Source organism: Papaver somniferum, chromosome 3 (assembly GCF_003573695.1).
Source record: "Papaver somniferum cultivar HN1 chromosome 3, ASM357369v1, whole genome shotgun sequence".
In the NCBI taxonomy this organism is placed as follows: Eukaryota; Viridiplantae; Streptophyta; class Magnoliopsida; order Ranunculales; family Papaveraceae; genus Papaver; species Papaver somniferum.
In genome coordinates, this window is record NC_039360.1 from 35,002,111 (window position 1) to 35,029,735 (window position 27,625).

At 35.8% G+C, this 27,625-nt stretch overlaps 1 long non-coding RNA gene across 3 annotated transcripts; it reads left to right on the forward strand.

Moving 5' to 3' along the window:
* The first annotated feature begins 978 nt into the window (after nucleotides 1-978).
* LOC113355834 lies at nucleotides 979-3,097 on the forward strand. 3 transcript variants are annotated; one of them, XR_003362616.1, is made up of 3 exons: nucleotides 982-1,454; nucleotides 1,539-1,669; nucleotides 2,073-3,097. It is a non-coding gene; the product is annotated as an uncharacterized LOC113355834 (long non-coding RNA). The 3 variants fall into 3 exon arrangements; XR_003362617.1 differs by having other exon boundaries at nucleotides 986-1,669; nucleotides 2,073-2,326; nucleotides 2,534-3,097; XR_003362615.1 differs by having other exon boundaries at nucleotides 979-1,669.
* Nucleotides 3,098-27,625: the final 24,528 nt, after the last annotated feature.

The following is a 27,625-nucleotide window of genomic DNA, read 5'->3' on the forward strand; positions in this document are numbered from 1 at the left end:
CGTTGCCAATCTGTACGAACCTCTCTTTCAAAATCAACATCAGTCTGACCACTGTCCTTGCATTTTCTCTTGGCTTGAATTATTAATGCAACATAAGCAGCCACTTCCCGGTTGATTACAATGAATTGTTATGACAATCCTTTTGCATCACGACCATTGATGTTCATGGTTTGTTCTTCATATTTTTGAAATATATTATCCCACATGGTGTTACCATGTTGTTGTGCACCACCGATACAATCTTGGGTAAAAAAACATAATTACGACAAATACATTCATCTTCTATCATGCTGTATTTTGTACCACAGACTCGGTTCTTCTTACCTTTTCCTTGAGTTTGTGCTTGTGAATCCATTTTACAAGAAAATATATAATTGTAGAGGAGGTGTGATAGTTTTAGATTAGAAAAAGATTGAGAGATTAAGAAATTCTAGAGAGATTTAGAAATTCCGGTGTGAGTTGATATGAGTTTGAAATTAGGTATTTATAGAGGGGGGAAATTATAGCCGTTGGATACGGGACTGAGAAGCGTTGATCTTACTATCAAGCGACAGCTAGATTATCTCTGGCGAGTTAATGACCATCGAGCGACCGAGACTCTATCGCTCGCTGGAAACTCTGTCGTGTATGCCTATATGCCAGGAAAAACATATTGGCATATGAGTTTGGTAGTTTGGCATACCCATAATAGGTGCATATATGCCAAATATCATGTTTTGACATGTGCATAGGAATATGCCTAACACATAAGATATAAAATAACATGATATAAAGTAATTTACACAAAAATTCACTATTAAGCCCATGAAATAGATGCTAAATGTAGTAAATTATGCACTTATTATTGTAAGAACTAGTGAGTGTCATGCACGTGTTTTTTTTCCTGTTTTTCATATTATGTTTTAGTTTCCATTACTGTATGTTTGTGTTAACGTTTCTTTACTTTCTGTTACAATGTCAGACTATAAATAGTCGGTTCTGTACTGGATATCTTTTATCCCATTTTATATTTCATAAATCAATAAAACTCTGCAAATTATTTTCTCTTTTTGAGTTTCTTTCGTGGTATCATCCATCTTTTATTCTTCAGATTCATCTCGATCCACTTCCGCTCTTCTATGAAACTCATTGGGAGTGTTTATTACTTTTCAGATCTTGTATATCAATGATGATCGAACATGTCTTAGAACCTGTTTCAGATCAATCACAACAATGAAATCAGTCTCAACACTCAAATCAATCACAACAATCAAATCAATCACAACAGTTTTTCCCTACATCTTTTACATCTTCTTTTCCAAACCTCTCACATTTTGTCTCAGTAAAACTTGAAGCTGATGGATTAAATTACCTAATCTGGAAAAATCAATTCGAATCTATCCTTATGTCTTATGATCTATTTGAGTATGTTGATGGAACAATTAAAGAACTTATTCAGTTTCCTCAGATTGCTGGTGAGAAAACGTTGAATCATGAGTATTATACTTGGAGAAATAAGAATTGTTTTGATATGTCTTATTTGAATGCAACCTTGCCAGATCATGTCTCTCGAAGTATTATTGGTTTTTCAACAGCTCGAGAATTTGGTTATATATTCAGAAATCGATACTTCGACAGTTCCCAGCTTGTAAATCTTTACTTCATAGTCAGCTCCACTCGATTAAAAGAGGTACTCGTTCTATTTCTGATTATATTGATGAGATTCGGTCAATTTCTGATTCCTTAGCTGCAATTGATTGTCTTGTGGATGATTCGGATCTTGTTATGTATACATTGAATAGATTAGGACGAGAATATAACCAATTTGTTATTACTGCAAGATATCGAGAGATTGATTTTACATTTGGAGAATTACATTCTAAACTTATTTATCATGAACAATATCTTAAGCATGAAGAACTTGAATCTCACTCTGTGATTGAATCTGAGAATTGTGCATTTTACACTAACAAAAATTCTAAATTTAAGCCAACATCTAGTGGATCTGGCGAGCACTCTTTTGTCAAACATGATTTTAGTTCTACTCCTTGTCAAATGTGCAATATGAAAGGTCATACAACAAATATATGTAGGTGGAGATATACACCTACTTCTAAGGACAATTCAAAGGCTGCTTCTAAGGGTGGTTCTTCAAATGCATCTACTTCTGGATCTACTTCAACATCTTCTGACGATTCTCTTCAACAAGATTTTCATAGTATTAAACTCAACTCACCAAATGTATGTCTTGATCCAAATGTTGCTTCTACATGGACCACTGATTCTGGAGCTGCAAGTCACATGACTAATGATCCTTCTTGTCTCACCAATTCCAAATCCTACAAAGGTAATTCACAAGCTATGGTGGGTGATGGTAATTTTCTTAATATTGTACAAACTGGTGATACTATTTTGGATATTAATTCTGTGAAATTTCACCTTCATGATGTTTTGTATGTTCCAAGTTTAAAAGAAAATCTTATTTATATTGCTCGATTTACTAAGGAGAACTCTGTCTCTTTTGAATTTTTTTCCTTGGGGATATCATATTAAGGACTTGGACACTAAAGAGGTGTTGGATGAAGGTTTGGTGAAAGACAATTTATATACTCTTACATCTCTACAAGCTTCTCAGGTTGCTGCTCATTCAGCTTCTTTACATTCTTCTGATCCTAGGCACAGAAAGTTAGGACATACTTCATCAACTATTATACATAAGGTGGCTTCTCCAGCTGGTATTTCTATCAACACTTCATCCTCTAGTCAGTTGTGCACTTCTTGTCAGTTAGGAAAACATCAAAGGATTCCTTTTTATCATTCAACTAGAGTCACAACTGAACCTTTGTACTTGATCTACTGTGATATATGGGGACCTGCTCCTGTTCCATCTAGTTTAGAATTCAAGTATTATATTTTGTTTGTAGATGATTTTTCTAGATTTCATTGGATTTATCCTTTGAAGACAAGAGATGAAAGTGTTGAGTATTTTAAACATTTTAAAAATATGTCTGAAAATTTATTGTCTACATCAATAAAATTGTTTCAATGTGATGGAGCTCTTGAACTAGTTAAAGAAAAATTTAAAATTTTATAGATGATTGTGAAATCTCTTACAAAATCTCTTGTCCACATATTCATTAACAAAATGGTTTGGCAGAGAGGAAACATAGGCATATAACTGAAATGAGAAATACTTTGGATTTTCAAGCTTCTTTGCCTAAATCTTTTTGGTATGATTTTTTCTTAACTGCTACTTATATTATCAACAGACTTCCTACTAAGGTACTTAGCTTCAAGTCTCGTTTTCAAATGCTCTTTAACACTTTACCAGATTATTCTCTTCTTAGAACATTTGGATGTCGTTCTTATCCAAATTTTGAGCCTTATAGGAGTGATAAATTGAGTCATAAATCTGCTCCATGTGTCTTTTTGGGATATAGTCATGTTCATAGGGGTACGAATGCTATGATATTGCTACTCAGAAAGTATATATCTAAGTTCATGTTGTGTATGATGAATTAATTTTTCCATTTGTTGCTTCCAAAAATGATTCTACTACTTCCACTGCTTCATGCTCTACATCTGGCACTATTGACATCTTACTACCCATGCCTCCTTGTTCATCACATGTTCTTAATTCTCCCCCTGAGCCACCATCATTGCCTTCATCTGATTCTATTATTTGTCCTGCATCTACCTCATATGAACCAACTACTACTTGCACCCATGACAGACACTGTTTCAGTTTCAGCTCTAATACCTTCTTCAACTATTATTACCAGATCTAGAGCAGGAATTTGTAAACCAAAATCTCTTCCATTTGATTCTGTATCTCATCTTACTATTAAATATCTTCTCCTATCTGCTTTTTTCTGTTTTTCTTGAACCAAAAACTTACAAGACTGCTTGCAAGGATACAAAATGGGTTCAGGCTAGGCTTGAGAAGTTTACGGCTTTGGTTGCTAATGACACATGTGAGTTGGTTCCATTTGATTCTTCTTTGAATGTTCTAGGGTGTAAGTGGGTTTATAAGATTAAATTCCTATATGATGGATCAGTAGAGAGGTTTAAGGAAAGGCTAGTTGTTAGTGAGACTTTTAGTCCTGTTGTTAAAATGACCACTGTCAGATGCGTATTATCAATTGCCTTAACTAGACAATGGTCTGTTAGGCAACTTGATGTTTCAAATGCCTTTTTTCATGGCAGTTTGAAGGAAGATGTTTATATGCAACAACCAATTGGTTTTGTGGATCCTATTAAACCTAATCATTTGTGCAAGTTGAAGAAATCTCTTTATGGCCTCAAACAAGCACCCAGAGCTTGGTTTGAGAGATTTTGTTATTTTCTTCTTTAGTTTAGATTTACTAAATCTACCTGTGATTACTCTATGTTTGTCTACACTTCTGATCAGGATATGATGATACTTCTACTATATGTGGATGACATTCTTCTCACAGGTTCTTCACCAACTTTACTGATGTTGATGGTGGTTTTTAGCTTAGGGTTAGAATTGTAAAACCTTACATCTGATGTGACGTCACTCTATAAGGAAACGGAGCCATGAGTGTCAACCTCTTCACTGAAACATTTATTAAACAACTCAATACTTTCTTATGAAATTTACCCAGAATGGTGCATGTAGCAACAATCCCAAACATTCTGTAAATTTTGGCACCTTGCCTACACTCAATTAATATAAGTTTCTTTGAATGCTTTATGTGCTATGTTCCCAGGCCGAACCCTTAATGTTGATATGGCATGACAATTTTTGTTCACTCGCAGTAGAGTAGCACGAATTTCCAAATATCAAGGATAAGGTCTTTGCATAAGGTATTCAATCAGAAAGCATGCTGCTCTCTGGCAACGAACTTAAAAGAGCTCTGTGTCAACACATAGAATTCAATCAATTATCCTGACTAATTTGCAAAAGTTAGGGTTTTGCGCCTTCCGCATTATATCAGACCTTGCTTGTCGAAATTAAGCCTAAGCAAACTAGGTAATTAATCCTCCATGGATTAGAAGATGCAAAATCTTGCCCAGAATCAGAAAACAAGGAGCCGCAAGATATGATCAGCAACAAAGAGAGGCGTGGCCATGCATTAGGCCAACCGGTGTCATTTTCCATTGGCCACGTCCCATCCTAAACCGTCCCTATTTCCCTCGACCAATCAGGTCGCCTTAAACTCGCCACACACACATAAGTTGTGGCTGGGCCCATACTTGCCAGCCCTATTTCCCATCGACCAATCAGGTTGCACTAAACCTTCCACGTGCACCAAAAGGGTGGACACGCCCATGCTTAGCCGGCTCCCTGCTTTCATTGACTAATCAGGTTGCTCTAAACCTTCCACAGCTTTAAAAAGGGTGGAAATTGTGTCAAAAGGTTACCCTACCAAGTTGGCTTCCCAAAACCAGGCCAACATGCTAACGTCAATGAAAACATGCCAAACGCGCATGCCAGGCGCACGTGCCAAAAGCATGCCAATCGCACACGCCAAATAGGCATGCCAAGTGCACATGCCAAACGTGCCACCTACCGCATACTACATGCCATATACGCTAATTAGGGTTTCGACATGCCAAACCCTAATTTAGGCAAAGTTGTCGCGCCAACCGAGCCAAACAATGTTCCACAGAACATGGGGATCAATGTGGCCATTAAAACTGATGTTGCCACACCACGTTTGAATCTAACACCAACGTGTTGAAAATCCAGCGGCCATGACTACGCGAGGCGCCACTTGCACCATCATGCCGCTGGCATGCACAAACTGTGCCAGCCATGCCGCAACGCCACTAGCATGCACTAAAGGCGCCACTGTGCCATTGTCAGTCGCCAACGGAAGGTAGCCACGATCAACGGCTACCCTTCCTCATGAGATGCAATCTCAGCCATCCAAGTTTGCCACTAAACTAACAGACTTGTGGCAACTTTTAGGCGACCAACCGCCTAAATCCCGTGGCCATGGCTACGCCAGGCGCCACTTACACCATCATGCCACCGGCATGCACAAACTATGCTATCCATGCCACAATTCCACTGGCATACACTAAAGGCGCCACTATGCCATTATCAGGCGCCAACAGAAGGTAGCCATAATCAATGGCTACCCTCCCTCATGAGATGCAATCTCAGCCATCCAAGTTTTCCACCGAACTGATAGACTTGTGGCAAGATTCAGGCGGCCAGCCAAGATGAGTCTAATAGTATCACATGCTATTTTCCTGCGGCAAGTCTCGTGATTTTGACTTGCCAAAGTGATACATGTTTCCACAAAGAACACTCGAGACATCAAACATGTCACAAAATGGGGGATACTCATCAGGGTATTGGTCTGGCGGTTTACAACGTACGGCTTGAAATACGCCTGTTACAAGAAAGTGTCATGAAGAAGGACGGTTAGTAATAGCAAGAAGTAATGGTGTAAACGTTTCCTTCATCATAGAAGCATAAATTCTAACGTTACACGTTACTCAAATCTACCACCACTCAATCGTTTCCACTTCCTACGAGATCATGGTACGTTTTATTATGACTTGTATAAATAGGTTTCACCTATTTCCACCAAACAACAAGTTTTGGTCGGAGAACAACACAGTATCCAGAAATCACCCGATATCTTTTCATTCAGCTAGCCAGTTCTACTTTCTGATACAAGTCACAAACAACCACACTTTCAGAATCAACGATTCTGGTCTCTACACTTTCTTCGCTTCCCTCCCTAAGACCAACCCTTCTCCTTCACTTTGTGACCGAAGTAAGCCTGGAACGAACATTTCTTGGTTTAGACTAGGATTGTACAAATTGATCTCTCGAATCAAAATTACTCCCATGGAGTGCATTTTTTAGGGTCTAGACTCGTTTCTCATCCACACACCCAAAATTACAGAAACCGGCAGAAACAGTTTTCACCCACAAACAACTAGATAAGCTAATTTTATTTTTACAGACTTCCTATCCTATGAAGGACTTAGGATCTTTGCATTATTTCTTGGGTATTGAAGCTCATTTTCATTCATCTAGGACTACATTACTTCTTACTCAGAAGAAATATACATTGGAGTTATTAGAAAGATATGATATGTTGCTCTGCAAACCCTGCAAAACTCCAGTTTCCAGGGGTCCTAGATTATCAGCTCATCAAGGCACATTACTTTATGATGTCACTGCTTATAGAAGCTTAGTTGAAGGTTTGCAATATTTGACTATTTCAAGGCCTGATATTTGCTATGATGTCAACTATGTGGCTTAATTCATGCAGTCTCCTTCTGAGGATCATTTTCTTCTTTCTAAGAGGATATTGAGATATTTTAAAGGAACCTTAGGATCTAGTATTACACTTTCAACTGGTGATTTCATTATATCTCAGCTTATTGTGACTCATAATTGAGTATCTCTCTTACTACCCCATTTACTCTCTACTGTGATAATATGTCTGCATCTAGCTTAGCCAGTAATCCCACATTTCATACAAGAACAAACACATTGAAATTGATTATTATTTCATCAGAGATTTGGTCACTGCTTCATTCTTGGACACTTTGTTTGTTCCTTATCAACTCCAGATTGCAGATATCTTCACCAAACGATTGGTGCATTCTCTTTTTTCTTTAGCTGATGTACTTGTGTCGTGCACAACTTGAAGGGAAGTTTAAGAACTAATGAGTGTCATGCACGTGTCTTTTTTCTGTTTTTCATATTTCTGTTTTAGTTTCCGATAATGTCTGATTGTGTTAACAGTTTCTTTACTTTCTGTTACAGTGTCAGACTATAAATAGTCGGTGTTTGTACTGGATATCTTTTATCCCATTATATATTTCTTAAATCAATAAAACTCTGCAGATTATTCTCTCTCTTTGAGTTTCTTTCAATTACAATAGCACGAGACTAGATATAATTATATTCACATGCTAAAAGTATTTCACAATGTTTTTATGTTAAACCGCATTGTGGCTGTCTACATACCTATTAAGGGATCAAGCACTCCGTAGTTCATTATTCTCCTATTGTATAATTAACTTTAACACGAAACTCTAGATATGTACTGAAAAGAACTCGTTCTAGGCCTACCATATCACAATTTACAAAGTGCTTTAATGTGTTCCAATTAGTATACAAAGTGTGTTGTAGCACACTAAATGTTCACATCAACATTTTTATAATTCAATCAGCTAAGCATGAAATATGAAGCCATCTGCTATCGTATTTCCAAACACTTAAGTATTACATATATGACCTCTCTATCATCACATAATTAACTTATGAGCATGAAGGAAACATAAGTAAACTGAACTGAACTATGTGAAATTAAAAAACATGAATAATCTGGGCTGTTTATCAAAAAAAATTTCTTTTTACAAAACTAAACTACATAAAAGTGTGGGCTAAATATACACACTTAGAGCTTGTAAAGATCATGAAAGATACTTCTTCTTTATCTTTGGAGTTGTTTTGTCTGGTCGATCGCGGGAGATTTTTTGTCTCTACCATTAACGCGATGAAAAAATTGGATCACTTCTTAATTATGAATTCCTTGAGGATGATTCTGATCTATTTCATGGTGCGAGGGGATGAATGAGAAGAAAATTTCAAGCTTGGTTACATAATAGAGTTGGAATTGAAAATATCAAACAACCATAACCTTAAAAAAGAACAACTTTCGTAATCTCTACTGTCTCAACAACATATGGAAAATTGGGAAAATGCCCCAAAATTGAAAGCAACCTTGGAAAAATGCCCCATTGTGGACAACTTGGGAAAATGCCCCAATCCGTTCCAGGGTAGCATTCTGTATCGGAGCATTTTCCCAAGCTGTCCATAATGGGGCTTTTTTTCACGATAACATTTTGTTTTGGGGCATTTTTCCAATTTTCCCAACGACATAAGACCATCAGGTCCAAGCATTTTCTACCGGATCATTTATTTATTTTTCTTGAGAAATTCCCAACCTTTACCCGCAAGCATCACCTACCAGTTTCAAATGCACCTCTGCGTCGACTCGGAATATGTGGCTCTAGTAGTTGGGTATAATATTTTTATTTTCTCTTTTATTTGAGGTCATAGCAAAATTTTTTCTTGCAAACCCTACGTGTGATATATTTCAGAGGATACGGGAGGTGGAGAGCCGCCAAGATTATGGATTGATTCTTTAGTTATGCCCCAGAGAGTTCGAAGTTGAGGTGTGTACAACTTTAGCATGTTGGTAATCTTACTCATGACATTAAGGCTTGAAAAAGCGGGGGAATAACAACCACACCCAATAATTCTTTCGACAATATGTATGGAAGAACTCCAATATAACTCCGGGAGCACCAACTTAAAAAGCAAGCTCAATCAAGAAATATACTAAAGTGTTATATCTCAATTTCTCAATACAATCTGCAATAGAAAAGATAGAAATCTGTGAGCCCGATCGATATAAGAAATAACTTGGATGGTACCAAAGACCAATGTCCAAGTGCCAATCAATTACTATTCAACAATCAAGGTTGGATTTACCAATTGATTGATCTATGCGCTGCTAGAGCATAGCTCGGTTGAAACCACCAAGCGTTGGTATGTCAAGTTTGATTGTCATATTTTAGTGAATCAAAACTCAATTTAAGAGTCGCTTGATTATGTGCTAGAGAAAACTTCGTATAGGTTAGGCCAGAAAGATTAGGATAATGAGACATACAAGTATTACTCGAAGACTTGAAGAATGTGAAGAAGTAACAAGCTATATCGACGACATCATCCTTACTCTTGAGGTTAGTAATATTTTGACTTGAACTGTTTCATTCCCAACGTATCTTTCAAGTCGTGCTATATTGAAAACGTAACTTCGAAGCTGTGAATGATTATACTCTAGTAGACATAGTGTTAAGGAATTACCATACGAAGTATAAGGCTTATCTTTTGAAATTCGTATATAAGACATCGACATAATCGTATGAATGATATTGTGATTATGTGTACGGGTATGGGTGAAGATTTCGTCCTAGGAAACAATGTATACATTCGTTTAAAGGAAGTAAATTCATGAACTTGTTTTATGAATTGAAAGTGAAATCGCTAGGCTTATTGGCATTGTTATTCATTTCATATCTTTGGATTACCAATATGTGTGATTAGTACAACCGATCATAATTTATTATGTATCTTAGTAATATTATTCATAATGTCTGACTTATGTATTGGCATGACTTTTATTAGTGTAGCCGATCCTAAGTAATCACCTAAGATGATATGATCGATATTTGTAATTGGTGTGACCGATCCTAGTAATTAGTGTAACCGATCCTAGTAATTAGTGTGACAGATCACAAAAGATGCGTAATCGATCCTTGTAATTGGTGTAATCGGTCCTGGTAATTGGTGTAACCGCTCCTGGTAACTGGTGTGACTGATCACAAGTAATACCATGAGAATATGGTACCCGGTCCTGGTAATTGATGTAACCAATTTGGTAAGTGATGTAACCGGTCCCAGTAACCATATTAAGGTAGAACCGATCCTTGTGTTTGGTAGAACCGTAAACCCATGATTAGTGTGTTGATTTGATCAATCACATAGTTCTTGGAAATCAGATGAACCAGTTCTAAACTTGTTTGGAAGTGTGGTATAAACGGTTCCAATATTATAAATATGAAAGAGGATTTACAAAGAAAATAAGATGTCAACATACTTTGAACATGTTCAGTAACCCTTATCTTTTATTGTTCAAAGATATTCCTTAATAACTCAAGGAGATCCCGGACCGAAATAAGTTAAGAATCTTTTAATTAAGGTTGTTAATTTTATATGCTTTTAATTACCAACAATTAAAATACATATCTCTGTAAAATAAAAATTGGTAGTGTGCATTTACTAATTGGAGATTTTCTAGTAGGATTTCGGTTAATGTTGGACAGAGCATTTCTAGGATTATGAAAACCGAATTTGGAAATATATTGAATATGTTGAGAATGTTTTCGGTTTTGGAAATTCCTTGGTGTCTGAACTTCCTTGGTCTATAAATACCCAAGTTTGCATTTCGAGCAAACTGTCCGAGCCAGCAAAACTACCTTGTTGTGTTGTTACTGGTGGAGCCGTCTATTCGGAGAGGAAAGTACCCTAATCAGGCGAAATCTCTTACGACCGCTCGTTTAAAGACTTTTTTAGGATCAAGAATCTCTACGAGTACCATTGGTGGGAAACTAGATAATTGCAGCGTTATTAGTTTTCAATTTGATTTGATTGACTAACGGTTGTTGAACATTGATTGCACCTAGTTTGTTTATTCTTGAGAATCTTCTCTTCTGATATAAGATTCACTCAAACTAGATCGAAGTGTCGACGGGATATTTAAAATTGTTTGTAGATCTAAAGACTTCTCGTGATAATCCATACTCTGTTCTGTGCGTGATTGATCACAAGAGATTCAAGTTGTTGTGTGCAGGTGTTTATTGAAGATTTGAAGACGAAGAATATTTCTGATTTAGGTTCATAATCTTTGGTGTGCACAAAACTTGATCGTCTGGGATCCAACTATAATCGGGTTATCTTTGATAGATTTGATTGATTATACTCTAGTAGACATAGTGTTAATGAATTACAATAAGAAGTATAACGCTTATCTTTTGAACTTCGTATATAAGACATCAACATTATTGTATGAATGCTATTGTGATTATGTGTATGGGTATGGGTGAAGATTTCGTCCTAGGAAACAATGTTTACATTTTTTTAAAGGAAGTACATTCATGAACTTGTTTTATGAATCGAAAGTGAAATCGCCTAGGCTTATTGGTATTGTTATTCATTCCATATATTTGGATTACCATTATGTGTGATCAGTGCAACCGATTATAATTTATTATGCATCTTGGTAAAACTATTCACAATGCCTGACTTATGTATTGGTATGACTTTTATTTGTGTAACCGATAATCACCTAAAGCGGTATGATCGATATTTGTAATTGGTGTGACCGATCCTAGTAATTGGTGTAACCGATCCTAGTAATTGGTGTGACTGATCACAAAAGACGTGTAATTGATCCTTGTAATTGGTGTAACTGGTCCTGGTAATTGGTTTAACCAATCCTAGTAACTGGTGTGACCGATCACAAGCAATACCATGAGAATATGGTAACCGGTCCTGATGTAACCAATTTGGTAACTGATGTAACAGGTCCCAGTAACCATATTAAGGTAGAATTGATCCTTGTGTTTGGTAGAACCGTAAACCCATGATTAGTTTGTTGATTTGATCAATCACGTAGTTATTGGAAATCACATGGACCAGTTCTAAACTAGTTTGGAAGTGTGGTATAATCGGTTCCAAGATTGTAAATATGAAAGAGGATTTACAAAGAAATAAGATGTCGACATACTTTGAACATGTTTAGTAACTCTTATCTTTTATTGTTCAAAGATATTCCTTAATAACTCAAGGAGATCCCGGACCGAAATAAGTTAAGAATCTTTTAATTAAGGTTGTTAATTTTATATGCTTTTAATTGCCAGCAATTAAAATGCATCTCTGGAAAATAAAAATTGGTAATGTGCATTTACTAATTAGAGGTTTTCTAGTAGGATTTCGGTTAATATTGGACAGAGTATTTCTAGGAATTATGAAAACTGAATTTGGCAATATATTGCATATATTGAGAATATTTTCGGTTTTGGAAATTCCTTGGTGTCCAAACTTCCTTGTTCTATAAATGCCCAAGTTTGCATTTCGAGTAAACTATCCTAAGAGCCAGCAAAACTACCTTGTTGTGTTGTTACTGGTGGAGCCGTCTATTCGGAGAGGAAAGTACCCTAATTAGGTGAAATCTCTTACGACCGCTCATTTAAAGACTTACTTTGGGATCAAGAAGCTCTACGAGTACCGTTGGTGGGAAAATAGATAATTGCAGTATTATTAGTTTTCGATTTGATTTGATTTGATTGACTAACATTTGTTGAACTTTGATTGCACCTAGTTTGTTTATTCTTGAGAAACTTCTCTTCTGATATAAGATTCACTCAAAAATAGATCAAAGTGTCGACGAGATTTTTAGAACTGTTTGTAGATCTAAAGACGTCTTGTGATAATCCATTTTTAACAGACTCCGTTCTGTGCGTGATTGCTCACAAGAAATTCAAGTTGTTGTGTGCAGGTGTTTATTGAAGATTTAAGAAGATTTGAAGATGAAGAAGATTTATGATTTGGGTTCATAATCTTTGGTGTGCACAAAACTTGATCGTCTGGGATCCAACTATAATCGGTTCATCTTTGATAGATTTGATTGGTTAGTTGCGTATATCGGCATCAATATTTAGCATCATGATAGATTATATTATTGATTGGATAATCTAAACTCTTCTACTTTGGTAGGTGTTGGATAAATTGACCTAAACCCGACAAAGGAGTTTATTGGATTAAACAGAAGAGAATTTGTCCAACTCATATCACTGAGATTGAATAGAGTTTTTACCGAACAGATTTGTTTTTCCTTTATTGTTTGGAATACGAACCAAAGGAATTTTTCCAGTGCGTGCACTTCTTGAATGTCGGAAGCGCAGGGATACTGAAGAAACTAGGTGAACTATAGGTTTAGTTTCTTGGTCTCAACTATACGAAGTTGGTGTGATTTTGTATAACGGCTTAATTATGAGAGTATTAAATTCTGGACTAGGTCCCTGGGTTTTTCTGCATTAGAGGTTTCCTCGTTAACAAAATATTTTTGCGTATTTACTTTTGTCTTTCGCAATTTATAATTGTTTTTATTATAATTTAAAGTAAATTACACAAACGTTAACTTTGTATTACTTGATAGTGATCCTATAGAGTTTGGTTAAGTCCGAACCTATTATCAAGTAATCACACTTTGATTGTTGTATTGTCTCGATCTCGTATCCATAGACGACACACAAAGTGTGAATACCGATTCATTGTATTGTTTCGACTCATTCCATAGACAATCACTTTTGGTAAGAGGACTTATAGGTGGAAAAGTTTAAGATTGTGGTATATTTGGGTATACCCTCGTCTTTTCAATTGGTATCAGAGCAGGTAAACACGAAAATATCTAACAATCTGTGTTTGGTGCGATCCAACCTATAAGAAATGAGTCAAAATAAGAAAAGCAAAGCTAAACTTACAAAGAACTCAGTTAACGTATCAAGATGATGAGAATATGGTCTCAGAAAAGGTCAATGGAAATTGGTCTCATAAATATTTTCGAAAATCAAAGAAAAAGTCTAAGACTGATAATTTGATTAAGAATCAGGATTCTGATCAGAAAAGAATGAATCCAAAAACAAACGAACATGTTTTGGATCCATCTCCAATTACTAGTGGAAAATATTATGTTTCTAAAAGAGAAAAGAGATTTGATTCACTGGTATGTCCAAGTTCTGAATTTCGTAAAATGTTGAAAATTATTCATAAGAAGGAAAAACGATTGACAACCTAGATGATGTCTTAGAACTTATTGTTCAATTAAATGTAAGAATCTGTGAAGGAAAGCGAGAAACACTCAGTCTTCAAAGTAATCTAGCAGATTATTTGGCACTAAAATTGGCCTTGTGCAATGAAGTATATCAGCAAACTTCAGAGTGTGAAATTCTTACTCAATCGTTGTAACATTCACAAATAAGGAACAAAATCCTTATAGAAGAACTTCTTACAGAGACATATCGAAAGGTATATCTTGATAAGTGTTTAGAAAAACATTTTCAACAGGGAATGGATACATTAAAAGGACATATAGATTGTCTTGAAAAAAGGACATCTGCAATCTGTTTAATGACAGATCAAGATCACACAGGTTCGAATTCAACGAACATACCATTGAGCACAAGATATAATCAAGGATATAGCATCACGCAACATTCCTGATAAAGAGGTTGAATTCGAATTCCACACAAGGGAACATGATTGTGTCCCTAAATACAAAAAGAAAGAAGTTCCTAAAAAGGTACTCGGAGAGAAAGGTATTTCTCACCCCAACGCTTAATTGTGTTGGAAATTGCACCCTTACAATGCCGATCTATTGATGTAAGGAAGTACAAGTACCTGGGCGTCGTGTATCTTGTAAATATCTCTTATTCAACATAGAGAGAATACACAATCTACATAAATATACTTTATTGTCTTCATGGGTAGAAAGTTGTCTTACAACAACTTGTGTAAACAGGATAAGTTTACTTGTCTAATATATCATCTGATACATGATCTAGAAGATCGATTCTTTCCAAAGAATCCTTAAAATGGAATAACACTTAGATGCGAAAATATTTTCAAATCTGGCCATAACTACCTAATTAAGGCTGGCACCTACTTTAGGTATGTGTTTAAAAATTATTCTCGAGTATATGTACTCATCCTGTTTGAGAACATATACTAAAGGATGTATCCTCAAACCATATCTTAAGCTAAAATTCTGAAAGCGTTGAGTTGAATGGATTCTACTGAAACTATCAATCTTGATGATTCCTTCAAGAAATCTGGTCGTGAAGATAAAAGAAAAGAAAAGGAAGATGTGACTCATCTTCTTGTCCAAAACAGTTTGGATGCTAAGATTGACTCAATCTTCGACAAGTCCTCCTCAGTACTATTGAAACACATCACAAAGAGGCAGCATTACTAAGAATTGTTATCCGTAACCAAAGGAAGCTGATTAAACTTGGAATCAGTAATAGGGAGTATGCTCGGAATATTAATCGTAAGATTAATGCCTTAGCCTGTGAACATAATCAAGGTACTGTGTGCAGAATCCGAGAAATCAGTCGAGATGCAGTTGATGAAGATCCTGAAAAATTTGAGGAAATTGAAGATGATCTTTGAAAAATCTGTTTGAAGATTAAATCAAACAAAATAGACATCAGTTTTTGATTTCTTTCAATTATTGTGTAAGGTCTATTATGAATAAAACTATCTATTTATGAATAAAATTATTAGTTTATAATTTTTCTGGTGATAGTTTTTCGATTACATAGCCTGTGATTAAATGCTTTACATTATTTCTATGTGTATGGGATGTTTGATCTCGGTTTTCATAACCTTAATGATAAGCACGTAAGTGCTACATTTTATACCCATATTTATATTAGCTAGGACCCTATATTTTAACTAATGACACTATTTTGGTGCTTTTATAGAAAGTACGAGCAAGTCCAATCATTATAAGAGAAACTGGCTAAATGAGAAAATAAATGGCGTTTGTGGCTACAACAACCAAAGCTACTTCTCACTGCACCAACAAGAGACCCTAAGAGGCTGTCACTTCTGGTGGTCGAAGTGGGCCAGGGATGTTAGGCGCGGGATATAAGAAATAAAAGAAAGCAATCAGACTTGGTACCGCGAGTTATGGAGATGAGAAGCTAAAGAATTCAAATCAGTTCCGATAACTAAAAGATGCGGCTACAGAGCCGAGAGATGGAGAAGAAAAAGAGGCGTGACTAGAAGCTATTAACAGGGTAAGACAAGGGTTTTCAATTCTTGAGTTTTCATTTCCATATTGATTAGCTACTGAATCTCTTTAATATTTTTATGGCTTTTGGGAGAGCCATGTTTGGCTAGATATTTTTGTAACTAGGGTTTATGGTTGAAACTATTTGGAGGTATTAGGCTACTTGAATTGATGAATTTAGCAAAAGACCATTACGATATGAATAATTAATATTGAATATTGTTTATTGATTTATTGAAAATTAGTTGTCGCTTCGCCGGTTTTATAAAACCTATGTGCATAATGAATTAGTTTTACAAATATGTTTCTTCTTATTGTTTGATAATCTATGGTTCGATTAATTCCTTGATGGGTTATGCTTAGAAAAGCCGAATAATATTTGTGAACTAAATTTAGTTTCGTATAACTTTCTTGCTCATGCAATTTGATGGTGCATGCTTGGATTTAGAGAAACAAACCCCATTTGTTAAGCTCATATTATAGAAAACCCTCGTTTCAAAAACACAAATAATTCAAGCTACCACCACTTCATCCTTTCACCCTAACATGAAAAACTAGCAAGCCATAGCAAGAGAAAATGATAAACACCAAACCTTGTTCTTCTGTCCAGTTGCGGCTCCGCCTCCTTCCCCAAAACAGAACTCCAGCCGGCCTCCTCCCCCCAAAAAAGAACTCCGGACGGCCTCCAATATTACCTCTGAAGGAATCTGATTTCCATTTTCTACACCACGTCATAAGCCAATCGAGTTATGACACATGTCGAGTGATAAACAAAATCACCCAATGAAGTTTCGCCACGTTCCCAACAAATATGGAAACATCCGCGTCCTACTCATGCCAACTCGGTCCCATGTTGTAATCATCCAAGTTTCTTCATCTTGCGAACTTCTCCACTCCTCGATTAAAACCCATCAATACAGCCATTACGGCCAACACCAATGACTGCAATTCTCAGCCGACAAACGAACCATAAACTTCTAAATATAGTATCTTTCAGGTCTGATAATAATACCCCATTCTGTCTGTTAAATCATCTTCTTGAAAATCACCGGCAGCTGCAATTCACCAACCTTGGATTGCAAATCGAATAACCGACAAATCTCATTCACCCAGAGCCACCCATCTTCTCAAACTCAGCCCATATTTCATGTCTGTGTACCAGCTTTCAAGTTCACGACAAACCCAGGCCAACTCCCTGAACTTTGGTTTGTTGCCAATACGTTCTTCAGTCACCAACACTTCTCATAATCGATTGCAAATAAAATCGTAACACCACCTGCTGCTCTCAATAATGCACAGACGTCTCCATTCCATCTCACCAGCTAACTCACCTTCTTCTCGGCATTAGTCTTCTCCTCGTTCAGTTGATGTTGCTGCAGTGAGCACCATCTCCACTTTACTCCCTGTCTTATTTTGACGGACCAGCATAGCATACTCGCTTCACTTTTTGCCGTAGAACGTCTCCATTCATTGCAAAACTATACTGATTAATCTCAGTCCATTTAGCCACCAACTTTACAGCCAACAACATCTCTCTCCAGTTCACATCCATGCAACAATGACAGCAACATGTTTTATTATTATTATTATGTTTTTTTTTTGTATAGTCTTTTTATTTTTGTTTTTTTTAGTTACATTTGACTTGTTTTCTTTTTTAGATTTTTGTTTCAGGTACCTTTTCGAGGATGATGTCTCTTTCTCAGGAGACGTCACCTAAGATGACACTGGCAGAATATAAGCGTAGAAATGCAAGTTATCAGGCAACCTCATCTGAGATGACGCTTGGTGAATATATGCATAGGCAACGGTATGGAGTTTTTCTCCACAAATGGTAAGTGAAGAATCACCTCTAACTATATATGAGGAGTATTACAAACACACACCACCTAGTTTGGAACAAAGATTGAGAGTTCTTGAATGCCAAAGATTATTTGCTGACGATGATGAATCTTGTAGTGACTCTCTGTCCCAGAAAAAACATATAGATGACCCATTGGATGCTTGTGTGGATGATTTTCCTAGTTCCGTAGATGAATCTATCTCACAAGATCATTCACCCGACTTATAGGTTGTTTCTAGACCCATAGACTTCCAAAAGTTACCTAATTTAGGGTTATAATTGTGTGCTTCTAAGGTTTTGTTGGATCATTTTGCATCCAAATACCCAGAGGACTTGCCAGTTCCTGATATCGTACATGAACCAATTGATATTTCTCTAGTCTCAATAGAATCCCCATATTTTGTTCTTTATGCACTTTCATGTGTAGTAAAAACTAGGTTTGGGGGTTATCATTTGTTTTTGATAGTTTCAGCATCTCCATGGAATCATAATACAAGTTCGAAGCTGTCATTTGTAAATATTGTATGTTGGATTGATCCTCAAGTTTTCAGGTTGTTAATTTATGGGGATCCTTTGTGTACATTCCGGTAGGTAATTCTATTTTCTTGTTTTATTTGTATTTGTTTATTTTCGCATATTATGAATTTCCCATCTTAATTTTTACGTTGGATGACTCAATTATATTGAGGACAATGTAATGTTTAAGTGTTAGGGAGTGGTTAAGGTTTTCGTTTTCGTTATTAAAAAAAAAAATTGTGTGACATGACTGATGTAGTTTTTTTGTGGTAAATAAAGTTCATTCAACTCGGACTTTTGTAGACTCAATTTCAGACTTAATAATAGAAAACAATAAAAATAAAGAAAATATATACACAAGGTTTGTCACAATGTCGAGAGATTACTGAGACTCAGAATTCCACCAAACCTCATACCATGTGGTTCAAAAATCAATTCTTAGACAATTATAGCTCTTGTTTATTGACTCTAATTCTTTGCCAGGGTAGATTTTAAAAAGATTAACTGTAAATCACTAGCATGATGCATCAAAAGCACTTAGACCAAGCATACATCATCATACGACTTCACAACTAATTAAGAAAAATCATAAAACAATTAAATTAATGCAAAAAGTCATAAAAAGAATTAAATATAATTACCACACATATGAAATATGGCTTCCTCCGTCATCCCAGTGTTGGGGTTTAGCTTCTCATATCAAAAACATGCACAAAATAATAATCCATAGCTCAAGAAGGTGTTTTACTGAAGAAATATAGAGAAAAAGAACAAAACTGCGAAACTGCAACACTTATAAACGTTACAGATCGACTATTACGAAGGTGATAGATAAAATAAGACCGCTAATGTACGACTATTTTCTGTGTCGTATGATTACAACGTTCTTTTGAGACTGTCCTTAGCAGCATAAAGTTCTTCGTGTTCTTCTTCTTCCTGCAGCAGTAGGAAACTTTCTGCAGCTCCCTGGTCTTCTCTGCAACTACCCCCAAAGCCTCCGTACGACCCCCAAAGTCTCTCTCTCCTCTGTTATGACTTCCTCTACCTTTTATATCCACCACAATCCGATTAAAACTCGGAGAAAACTTCTTTTTTTTCTCCCGCCGGTCACGGTACTTTCCTTTTATTTTTCTCTTATATGCGGCTTCTAGCTCTTTCCAAACTCTCCAAAAACTCTATGAAGATCAAAACGAATCTAACAAAATATATGGCTCCATTACTGCACGAAATTTCCAAGAATAGAACCAACAGAATCCGAGTGAGTATTCTTCCCTGTTTTAACAAATCAACGTGTAATAATCATGTTTCTTCCGCGTCCAAGTCCATTAGCTAGCATCCATAATCCTAACAGGCCCATACCCACGTACTTCCACTAAAAATCCATGAGAGATTATCGTTCAAATCCAAACTGGGAAGTCACGGCTCTGTAAATTTGTTCCCGCCAAAATATGTTTAAATGGGGAAGAATAAGGGACGCCCCCTATCCTATGATGGGGTATGAATAACATGTGGGTGGCCCTTAATAATTCAGGTGCCCCTTATCCAAAATGGGAGTCCGAATAGCAAATGTCCTCCGGGTGCTTTCCGACAACTTTTCGAGCCAATTTCACCGCAAAATCTTATTTTTCCAAAAACACCTACAAAGACATAAAAAGCCTAAATAAATACAAAATCGAGCACTAATAATATATACAATTGAGATTATATCAGACACAAAAATGTGTCTATCAATGACCAGCTGTTTAGCGGGTCTTTCTGATTATTCGTCTCGCTGTTTAGCAGACTTCTCTACACCACTGTTTAGTGATTTCGTCTTGTTGTTTAGCAAACATTTCTCGATCTTGCTGTTTAGCGGATCCGTCTCGCTATTTAGCATACACTTTTCGATCTTGCTGTTTAGCGGATCCGTCTCGCTGTTTAACAGACATCTCTTCATATCAAGATGTTTAGCGTATATTTATCCAACTGTATAGCGGATATATTTTCTGTTTTGCTTGAGGACTAGAAAAATATAAGTGTGGGGGTGTTGATAAGCACGTAAATGCTACATTTTATACCCATATTTATATTAGCTAGGACCTTATATTTTAACTAATGATACTATTTGGTGCTTTTATAGAAAGTACGAGCAAGTCCAATGATTGTAAGAGAAATTGCCTAAATGAGAAAATAAATGGTGTTTGTGGCTACAACAACCAAAGCTACTTCTCGCTGCCCCAACAAGAGACCATATGAGGCTGTCATTTTTGGTGGTCGAAGTGGGCCAGGGATGTTAGGCGCTGGCTATAGGAAATAAAAGAAAGCAATCAGACTTGGTACCGCGAATTATGGAGCTGAGAAGCTAAAGAATTCAAATCAGTTCCGACAACTAAAAGGCTGCGGCTACAGAGCCGAGAGCTATAGAAGAAAAAGAGGCACGGCTAGAAGCTATTAACAGAGTAAAATAAGGGTTTGCGATTCTTGTGTTTTCATTTCCATATTGATTAGCTACTGAATCTCTTTAATATATTTATGGTTTTTGGGAAAGCCATGTTTGGCTAGATATTTTTGTAACTAAGGTTTATGGTTGAAACTATTTTGGGGTATTAGGCTATTTGAATTGATGAATTTAGCAAAAGACCATTATAATATGAATAAATTAATATTGAATATTGTTTATTGATTTATTGAAAATTAGTTGTCAGTTCGCCGGTTTTATAAAACCTATGTGCATAATGAATTAGTTTTACAAATATGTTTCTTCTTATTATTTGATAATCTATACTTCGATTAATTCCTTGATGGGTTATGCTTAGAAAAGCCGAATAATATTTGTGAACTAAATTTAGTTTCGTATAACTTTCTCGCTGATGCAATTTGATGGTGCATGCTTGGATTTAGTCTTTTGATGTGCTATGCTTAGGGTATACCAGTGATATTTGCGACACTAATACATATAATAGGTGATGTCGATAGAACGGACAATAAACATATTTTCATGAGTTATGTTTCATTTCAGTAATTGAATATAAATAGTAGTTGAAACTATAAACCCTAGTTATCGGCTCTCTCACTACGAGTTCACTATATTAGTTTTCTTTAATTTATTTTTATTTTTTATTTCATTTTTGTAATTTATTTTCAATTATAAAAATACCGAAAACATCTTTGTTGGTTGATTAGAGATATTGATTACAATATTTCCACCGCTCCTCGTGGGAACGACCCGTACTTGCCTCTGTCTACTAGTTAGACACCGTGCGATTGCCGTTATTACATATAGGCATCTTCAGATCCTATCAATTCTTGGTGCCGCTGCCGGGGAGCGGTTGTGGAATATTGTAATTAGTATTTTTGATTTTGTAATAGTTAGGTGTTTATTTTTATTTATTTATTTATTATTATTTTTTTCTTTATTTTTTTTTCTTTATTTTTTTGTTTTTTATTATTAGTATTTTTTTTTATTTTTTTTTATTTTATTTATTGATAGAGAAACAAACCACATTTATTAAGATCATATTATAATTCAAGCTACCACCACTTCATCCTTTCACCCTAACATGAAAAACTAGCAAGCCATAACAAGAGAAAATGATAAACACCAAACCTTATTCTTCTGTCCAGTTGCGGCTCCGCCACCTTCCCCAAAACAGAACTCCAGCTGGCCTCCTCCCCCCAAAACAGAACTCCGGACGGCCTCCAATATTACATCTGAAGGAATCTGATTTCCATTTTCTACACCACGTCATAAGCCAATCGAGTTATGACACATGTTGAGTGATAAACAAAATCACCCAATGAAGTTTCGCCACGTTCCCAACAAATATGGAAACATCAGCGTCCTACTCATGCCAACTCGGTCCTTGTAATCATCCAAGTTTCTTCATCTTGCGAACTGCTCCACTCCTCGATTAAAACCCATCAATACAGCTATTACGGCCAACACCAATGACTACAATTCTCAGCCGACAAATGAACCATAAGCTTCTAAATATAGTATCTTTCAGGTTTGATAATAATACTCCATTCTGTCTGTTAAATCATCTTCTTGAATATCACCGGCAGCTGCAATTCACCCAGCTTGGACTGCAAATCGAATAACCGACAAATCTCATTCACCCAGAGCCACCCATCTTCTCAAACTCAGCCCATTTCCTGTATGTGTACCAACTTTCAAGTTCACGACAAACCCAGGCCAACTCCCTGAACTTTGGTTTGTTGCCAATACGTTCTTCAGTCACCAACACTTCTCATAATCGATTGCAAATCAAATCGTAACACCACCCGCTGCTCTCAATAATGCACAGACGTCTCCATTCTATCTCACCAGCTAACTCACCTTCTTCTCGGCATTAGTCTTCTCCTCGTTCAGTTGATGTTGCTGCAGTGAGCACCATATCCACTTTACTCCCTGTCTTATTTTGACGGACCAGCGTAGCATACTCGCTTCACTTTTTTCCGTAGAACGTCTCCGTTCATTGCAAAACTATACTGATTAATCTCAGTCCATTTAGCCACCAACTTTACGGCCAACAACATCTCTCTCCAGTTGACATCCATGCAACAATGACAACAACATGTTTTATTATTATTATTATTATGTTATTTTTTTTTGTATAGTCTTTTTATTTTTGTTTTTTTAGTTCCATTTGACTTGTTTTATTTTTTAGAATTTTGTTTCAGGTACCTTTTCGAGGATGATGTCTCTTTCTCAGGAGACGTCACCTAAGATGACACTGGCAGCATATAAGCGTAGAAATGCAAATTATCAGGCAACCTCATCTGAAATGACGCTTTGTGAATATATGCATAGGCAACGGTATGGAGTTTTTTCTCCACACATGGTAAGTGAAGAATCACCTCTAACTATATATGAGGAGTATTACAAACACACACCACCTAGTTTGGAACAAAGATTGAGAGTTCGTGAATGCTCAAAGATTATTTGCTGACGATGATGAATATTGTAGTGACTCTCTGTCCCAGACAGAACATATAGATGACCCTTTGGATGCTTGTGTGGATGATTTTCCTAGTTCCATAGATGAATCTATCTCACAAGATCATTCACCCGACTTACAGGTTTTTTCTAGACCCATAGACTTCCAAAAGTTACCTAATTTAGGGTATAATTGTGTGCTTCTAAGGTTTTGTTGGATCATTTTGCATCCAAATACCCAGAGGACTTGCCAGTTCCTGATATCGTACATGAACCAATTGATATTTCTCCGGTCTCAATAGAATCCCCATATTTTGTTCTTTATGCACTTTCATGTGTAGTAAAAACTAGGTTTGGGGGTTATCATTTGTTTTTGATAGTTTCAGCATCTCCATGGAATCATAATACAAGTGCGAAGCTGTCATTTGTAAATATTGTATGTTGGATTGATCCTCAAGTTTTCAGGTTGTTAATTTATGGGGATCCTTTGTGTACATTCCGGTAGGTAATTCTATTTTCTTGTTTTATTTGTATTTGTTTATTTTCGCATATTATGAATTTCCCATCTTAATTTTTACGTTGGATGACTCAATTACATTGAGGACAATGTAATGTTTAAGTGTGAGGGAGTGGTTAAGGTTTTCGTTTTCGTTATTAAAAAAAAATTAAAAAAAATTGTGTGACATGACCAGCTGTTTAGCGGGTCTTTCTGATTATTCGTCTCGCTGTTTAGCAGACTTCTCTACACCACTGTTTAGTGATTTCGTCTTGCTGTTTAGCGGATCCGTCTCGCTGTTTAGCAGACACTTCTCGATCTTGATGTTTAGCAGATCCGTCTCGCTGTTTAGCAGACATCTCTTCATATCAAGATGTTTAGCGGATATTTATCCAACTGTATAGCGGATATATTTTTTGTTTTGATTGAGGACTAGCAAAATATAAGTGTGGGGATGTTGATAAGCACGTAAGTGCTACATTTTATACCCATATTTATATTAGCTAGACCCCTATATTTTAACTAATGACACTATTTTGGTGCTTTTATAGAAAGTACGAGCAAGTCCAATGATTATAAGAGAAACTGGCTAAATGAGAAAATAAATGACGTTTGTGGCTACAACAACCAAAGCTACTTCTCGCTGCCCCAACAAGAGACCCTATGAGGCTGTCACTTCTGGTGGTCGAAGTGGGCCAGGGATGTTAGGCGCTGGCTATAGGAAATAAAAGAAAGCAATCCGACTTGGTACCGCGAGTTATGGAGCTGAGAAGCTAAAGAATTCAAATCAGTTCCGACAACTAAAAAGCTGCGGCTACAGAGGCGAGAGCTAGAGAAGAAAAAGAGGCAGGGCTAGAAGCTATTAACAGGGTAAGACAAGGGTTTGCGATTCTTGTGTTTTGATTTCCATATTGATTAGCTACTGAATCTCTTTAATATGTTTATGGCTTTTGGGAAAGCCATGTTTGGCTAGATATTTTTGTAACTAGGGTTTATGGTTGAAACTATTTTGGGGTATTAGGCTATTTGAATTGATGAATTTAGCAAAAGACCATTATGATATGAATAAATTAATATTGAATATTGTTTATTGATTTATTGAAAATTAGTTGTCACTTCGCCGGTTTTATAAAACCTATGTGCATAATGAATTAGTTTTACAAATATGTTTCTTCTTATTGTTTGATAATCTATGCTTCGATTAATTCGTTGATGGGTTATGCTTAGAAAAGCCGAATAATATTTGTGAACTAAATTTATTTTCGTATAACTTTCTCGCTGATGCAATTTGATGGTGCATGCTTAAATTTAGTCTTTTGATGTGCTATGCTTAGGGTATACCAGTGATATTTGCGACACTAATACATATAATAGGTGATGTCGATAGAACGGACAATAAACATATTTTCATGAGTTATGTTTCATTTCAGTAATTGAATATAAATAGTAGTTGAAACTATAAACCCTGGTTATCGGCTCTCTCACTACGAGTTCACTATATCAATTTTCTTTAATTTATTTTTATTTTTTATTTCATTTCAATTATAAAAATCCCAAAAACATCTTTGTTGGTTGATTAGAGATATTGATTACAATATTTCCACCGCTCCTCGTGGGAACGACCCGTACTTGCCTCTGTCTACTAGTTAGACACCGTGTGATTGCGGTTATTACATATAGGCATCTCCGGATCCTATCACTTAATATTCGATCTCATATGATGTGTAAACCCTTATGGTTTGTGTGGATTTTTGATTTAGTGGGATTAAGTTCTAACCCATTTTGGTAGGCTTTATCAAAGGATCATAAAGTATTCCGATTGAAACTCATATGTGAAAAAGTCACAATATGTTGAATTTTTGTTTAACATAAAAGAATATGTGTTTCGGGTTTTCAAATTTTGCTATTTGCATTAGTTAAAAGCGATTCAACCTTTCTCTGGTAAAGGTTGTTGTTGTTGTTGTTCTTGCGAGAGAATGACAACATAATGGTGGAGATTTATAACTTGAACTTGCGCTTAATGATATATCTTTGAGGGGAGAAGAGGGTGCGGAATTTGAGGTAACAAATTTGTTAAATTAATCGTTTTCCTGTTTAAGAAAAGCATGAGTTTATTGCATATATTTTGCTTTTGCTTAACAAAATTCGGTACAATTGATGTTTATTCCATTATGTGTATATGGATGTACGTGTGTGTGTGATTCAATTGTTTCCGGTTAAGAAAAACTGGTTTGATATCTTTCTTTATTGTTTGGTATCAATTGTTTTAGACTTAACGAAATTTCGGTGCAATTGCGGTGCTTTACTGTCTATGTTTATTTTAATTGCTTCCGGTTAAGAAAAATAATTGGGCAAGTCAATTTATTTGGTTTGTATGTATTGTTTATGGATTAACAAAATACGGGATCATTTGTTTATTCCAATTCGATTCCGTATAAGATAAACTAAGTTAATTCTGATCTTAGTTAGACTTATCAAAGTAAGGATTCGGTTATTCAAGTCTAATCGAATGCCTTGACAAGAAATATTAGTTAACTAACCTAGTATTTATCTTGTCTAGAGTGAAAGGTCTAAGTTATTGTCTGAATAATTAGTGTCTGATGAGAAAAATAAAGTTAATTCTGATCTTTATTTTGGTCTTATCGAAACAAGCGATTGTACTTGTGCAAACGGTTTAGCAAGAGAACTAAGTTTCTTAGTTAATTTGTTAAACTTTTATGGAAAATTGCTTCGGGCAATTTTTTCCTTGATAACATATTAAAACCAAATTACTTATAGTTTCGGTTTTGATATTGGTTATCTAAAGTGGTATGTGAAACCTTCGTGCTTAACTCTTATAGGTTGTACAATTCTTTTGGATTGTAAGATCCTTTCGGTTTTTTGGTATTTGCTCGTACCTTTGTCATTTTGTGACCAAAAGGGAGAGAAATATATGGAGTAAACAAGTAATTTGTAATCACTTAGGAAAGGAAAATTTTGCTTAAACGTTATATCTGACGAAAGAGTAAAGCATTGACTAAGGGGGAGAAACATATCATATGATGATTGTAGTTATTTGGACTACAAAGGGAAATAACAAAGATGTGCGGATTGAAACTCTACCTATATCACCTTTAGGGGGAGTATTAGCTTTGTTATTTAAATGTCTTCAGCGACACTTATGGATTGAATATATGCAGGGTATTGTGCCGTTGAAACTTGGAATCAAGCGTATGTATAATGAATTTTTGTAATTTGTTTATCCATATGATTGTAAGAGTTTTTCACTAAAATTGACAAAGGGGGAGATTGTTAGAGCATAGTTAGGTTGAACCCACCAAGCGTTGGTATGTCAAGTTTGATAGTCATATTTTAGTGAATCAAAACTCAATTTAAGAGTCGCTTTATTATGTACTAGAGACAACTTCGTATAGGTTAGGCTAGAAACATTAGGATAATGATACATACAAGTA